This window comes from Limulus polyphemus, unplaced genomic scaffold (genome assembly GCF_000517525.1).
Source record: "Limulus polyphemus unplaced genomic scaffold, Limulus_polyphemus-2.1.2 Scaffold134, whole genome shotgun sequence".
Taxonomy (NCBI): Eukaryota; Metazoa; Arthropoda; class Merostomata; order Xiphosura; family Limulidae; genus Limulus; species Limulus polyphemus.
In genome coordinates, this window is record NW_013665744.1 from 303,641 (window position 1) to 309,497 (window position 5,857).

Below are 5,857 nucleotides of genomic sequence, written 5' to 3' on the forward strand. Positions count from 1 at the left end.
GATTCGAATCTTCGACCCGCAGATTGGGAGTCGAGCGCCCTAACCATTTGGCCGTGCCGGGCCTATTTGGTTTTCTGAGTGATAGTACGTAAAGTAAGTTAAATAAAGTAAGTTTTATACGAAGATTTTCATAAAGAAAACCATTTCAAAGACCTATATATATTTCGGTGCATATGCTGACATCAACGGAACTACGTGAAACGATTTTCGTGGTTTACATGTGCAGTTGTTTGCTTGTTGTTTTATACACCACTCCGAGTATTTATCAATTTCTCATTTCCTTCAGTCAAAATTTCAGTTTTCTCTCAGAAAGAGTTACTTCTAATTTCCATAAAGTAACACACACACACACACGCACACCTAGTTAAACCAAAATGTTTTTTTGTCTCATATAAAATAACTATTATTAATGTCTATCAATTTTATTTTCTTGTTTTGAGTTCGTTTTCATTTCATACTACTATTTAGCCACTCAAAATTATCTCATATAAAAACCGTATATTATTAGCGTCTACACTTACAAAGACATCACATAAGCAGAAGTGAACGTCATACAACACACCATCCTGTTGTTGTTTTTTTACGTTGTGAAGTCTTGCTAATCTTTCTGACACAATGTCTTGAGCTTTGTCGGACGATATAGCTGTTAGTACTTGTTATCTATTTATCAATATGCATAGCTGTTACACAGGTTATATAGGTTTCTGAATGAGTAGAGCTCTTGATTATAGTTATCTAAGGTATAACTGATTATCACAGTTACTTAAGTTTTGTGTGATTCATAATACTGGTTATTTAGGTTTAATGAGCGTGTATAACACTTAACCCCGAGCATTTAGGTTTTATGAAGGTATGTAACACATTAATCCCAGTTATTTTAGAATTACTGAAGGTATGTAACACTTAATCCTGATTATTTCAGTTTTGTGAATTGTTTGTTTGTAGTTAAGTACAAAGCTACACAATGGGTTATTTGTGCTCTGCCCATCACGATTATCGAAACCCGGTTTCTAGCATTGTACTTCTGTAGACATACCGCTGTGCCGCTGGGGGGCTGTTTTGTGAAAATATATAACTTGTTATGTAGGTTGGTTGAATGCATATGTCACTTAATTATAATTATCTACTACGTTAAATGAACATGAATAATTCTTACTCCTGACTATTTAGGTTTGTGAGTGTAAATATCTTAATCGTGGTTATGTAGGTTGGTTGAATGCATATGTCACTTAATTACAATTATCTACTACGTTAAATGAACATGAATAATTCTTACTCCTGACTATTTAGGTTTGTGAGTGTAAATATCTTAATCGTGGTTATATAGGTTTGTGAAAATCCATAGTCTTAACTCTGGTCATAAATGTTTTTGTTGATGTAAATTGTTCGAAATCTTAGTCATCTACGTTTCGTGAATGGTATACGTCTTGGACCTGGTTATATAGGTTTGTACGTATAATTCTGGTCATACAAATTTACTGCATCTAGTTAACACTAAAACAGTTATTGTCGAAGTAATTAATGATATAAATAGCGTCTCGATCATTGCTATGTCTGTTTTATCCAGCAGGCTTGATGAACCCTAGTATTGAGCGAAAGGCCTCGTCGGCACTAAATATAGAATATATAGTGTGTTTGACGTATTCAAGCACTCATTTTTTTACTTTCACTCGTGAGTATTATGATATACTTTTAATGCTGGTATCTAGGTTTTAGGTGTGTGTGTATAATTCTTAATCCTGCTCATCTAGATTTGTGAATATATATACTTCTTAATCCTGCTCATCTAGATTTGTGAATATATATAACCTAATCCTGCTCGTTTAGATTTGTGAATATATATATAACTCTTAATCCCGCTTATCTAGATTTGTGAATATATATAACTCTTAATCCTGCTTATCTAGATTTGTGAATATACGTAACTTAATCCCGCTCGTCTAGATTTATGAATGTCTATAACTCTTAATTCTTCTTATCTAGATTTGTGAATGTACATGACTCCTAATCCTGGTTGCCTAGGTTTATGATTTTGTATAATGTATAATCCTGGTTACTTATGTTTGTGAAATTCCTAACAAGATTCGCAAAAACTTTTCGACGAACTTGTGTTGACTTTTTCAGATGGTACACTCACAACCCAAAGAAGGCAAATGTGACTTTATTGAAACTTTTCAAGAATTATCAGAGACCAAGCGGCATGTTTAGTCAAAAATTATATATGAAATTTATCTGAGGTCTTATTCTGACTTTCTGTTTTGCTTTATTTATTCATAAGTATTAGAAATCATATATGCAGGAATAAATATGAATTCTGGAGATACGAAGAGTGTCTAGCTGGGCTCGATGATTGAACTCACGATAGGACCATTAAAACTATTTAAATAGTTTCTTGGATAAATAAGTTAACTTGAAACTTAGAGTATCGTTTCGGAAGATATTATAAAATAAATTTGGTCTGGTGTGAAGATCGTTAGGTTTGTCATTATCGAAAAGTTATTTCAAATTCTAACGATCGGATCTTTCTTCTAGGTTCATTCTATTCATAAAACTTTATCCCTAACTTAGTATTGCGGATGCTTACACTAGTGTGTTGTGCGTATCTAGTACAAACGTAATACGAATACAGATAGTTCGCTATATCTTTAATACAGAGGACTCTGTGCGCATACTGAATACGTTGTTTGGTTATATCGGATCCTTTCTGTCAAAATAAGACAGCTAGAGATAATTTATGTGATGTGCGCGCAAACACAAGTGGTAATCTTTAAGGAATTGTATTTCCGTTTCTTTGTTTGTTTTTTGTCTCAAAATAGTGTCTTTGTAATGAATCATGCAAGAAGATCAATGACAAGTAGCTAAAGAACACTGACTGACGTATCCATGCATTTTTGAGAATGTACAAGAGAAGCTGTGATCACGCAACCAGTACAGGTGACGTAGGAATATAGAAAGTAAATTTGTTTTATATATGCATAATTATATAAATGTGGGCGTGTACCTGCCGGCGATGTTTTGCTATCCATTGTAAATTTCTTATAGTTTCCGTTTTATTGCGAGATTCTAAACACTTAAAAAATCTGAACATAAATTTTTTGTTTCGATTTTCTTCTAAGTTGAGACGATACACTTGTACATCTTGAATTTAAATTTAATTTTTAACCCTAACTTCTAATTCAGAATAAATGCTCCGCTGTTTGCTTATGTATTGTAACACAAAACGTTACAAATAGACTTATGTTTCTCAAACCAATAAAACATTAAATAGTTCAATAACTGTTCCATAAAGAAAAGATTGAAACATTTTCATTTTTGTTCTTTTGTATATCTCACCAAGCTCATTATTCTCTCAAACAAAAGTAATTCAAACGTTTTCTTTACTGTTTCAAACATCTAAGTGGATTCTTTATCTTCTGATCAGTTCAGATAACACAATATATATATTTATTTACTTTAATTGAACAGAAACTTAAAGAAATCTTACCACATCAATAAGCTGCTGGAACGTAAGTCCGAAACTCAGAATTAGAGGATCAGACTCGTTAGCCACAGGCCGTTCCATGGCATTGTAGTTGTTAAGAAGTTGATTGAGCAACCGTCGCTCATGCGGCCCTTGGGTGGAATCTGGAAGAACCAAGATCAGATCGTACAGTGCAATCGCCTCCTCTTTTATTTCAGAAATATATTTTTGTGTTCTAAATCTCCATCTCTAATGTACATAAAAAAATATCAGAACTAATTTCATTAGCACCATTAAAACAATGTGAGGACGTGGGTTGGCCCTGTGGTAGAGCACTTGATTTCAAAGTTGGGAAACTGGGTTAGAAACGGTGCGATATTACAAGATATTTCCCAACTTTTAAGATGTGGATGCGTTATAAGAGTTACAGTCAATTATTTAGCATGGCTAGTGGGTGTTAAGATGCTGTTGACTGGCTGCATTCCCTTTGGCGTTATGTAACCTTAGTAGCTTTGCCACAAATAAAAACAACAGCAAACGAATGGGATTTACTTCTAGTTTAATACTACTCCAAGTTTTAATTTTAGTTTTATTTTGTACATTAACCTCTTATTACCTCTGTTCATTTGTATTTTTCTATATTTACTCTGGAAGCTCTAGGAATTATTATATTATTTTACATTCTACGCTCTATGTACTAATATTTTTATCGGTTTAACCCTCACACTCTTCTTTGGGTTATGTACTGGCTTACTTTCTTTGGTCTAAGCACTAATATTTACTGTGATCTAAGTCTATATATTTTTTTATTGTAGTAAGTATTACTTTATCCGTTACTGTAAGAACCAATTTTTTTTCTTCTAAAAATTGTGTTCTTTTCCTCTGTTCAGAGTTCTGTTGTCTGACATACCTTTAGCATCCTAAAATCTAGAGGAGAAAAATGCATATTTTAAAACGACGATACTTTACCTATATAAGTTTGACATCATCACGATACAGAAAAAAAATAAGAGAAAAGAGAAAACGATATTTATATGTAAAATGTCAGTCGCATGACGAACAACAGCTAAAAAGTAAATATTACCGGTAAAGAGGTCACACCTGGGGAACAGGTACTCAATAATACGTGGGTGTTGTTTATACTAAGTGATAGTAGTCTAATGAACAAAGACAAAAGTTTAAGCATATAATGCATAAAAGGCATTCTTCAAGAGCTTTATTATAAAATAATATATGCAATTAAACATGACGTGATATAATTCCTAAGCCTACTTTGTTTCGTGACTGAGTTTCATTTGATGTAACTTTAGTATGACTTGCGATAACTCTCACGCTAAAAGTAGTGTTATTTCTAATAATAGCAACTTTTCATAATTCAATTATTCTGTTTTAGTAATGTTTCTTGCTAACTGTAATGAAAAGATTGGAAATTAAAGCGAGGAAAACCTCTGTTCAATTAAAACTCAAAAGTAAAAATAATAGTTGAAACCTACATAAATCTATAATTTTAGGATTTTATTGTAGACGGACCCATTTTTCGAGAATATTTCGTCTTTTGTTGTTTTTTGAATACCGCGCAAAGCTACACGAGGGCTATCTGTGCTAACCGTCTCTAATTTAGCAGTGTAAGACTAGAGGGAAGGCAGCTAGTCATCACCACCCACCGCCAACTTTTGGGCTATTCTTTTACCAACGAATAGTGGGATTGACCGTCACATTATAACGCCCCCACGGCTGAAAGGGCGAGCATGTTCAAACCCGCGACCCTCAGATTACGAGTCAAGTACCCTAACCACCTGGGCATGCCGGGCACAAAAATAATAGTGAAGAGCCAGATTATTATATACTTATCTAACCTAAAACTTAGGATAAAATAAGTCATCAGTTAGTACTTGATTCTCAGGTTTGGTCATAAAAACACATGTAAGATATGAATAGAGAGGACTTCTCATATTAATATATTTGGTTTGATCAAATCATTGGTTTTAAATTTGAAAAATATTAAAAATATATTAGCAGAATCTAGCAAACATTTCAGGCTAATAAAACGCAGTACATGATTTTACTTTTTTAAACCTAGAATTTAAAAAAAATCTTTAAGAATGAGTCATGTTATGAAAAATATTATGTATATCGCATAACTATCATTTGGATGGATAAGTATCCAGTTTCCATTGAAAGTTTATTCTCTTATAATGTAGTCCTGAAACATCTTTACTCGTTACTTATTAGTTTCTCTCCTTTTAAATAGGCCTGGCATGTAATTTTGGGGTCGCGGGTTCGAATCCTCGTCCCACCAAACATGCTCGTCTTTTCAGCTGTGGGTGCATTATAATGTGAAGGTCAATCTCACTATTCGTTGGTAAAAGAGTAGCCCAAGTTGGCGGTGATGACTAG

General features: G+C 33.3%; 1 pseudogene; it reads right to left on the reverse strand.

Annotated features, from left to right (window-relative positions):
- LOC106473769 overlaps window positions 1–5,857 on the reverse strand; it is a 77,578-nt pseudogene that overhangs the window by 45,938 nt on the left and 25,783 nt on the right.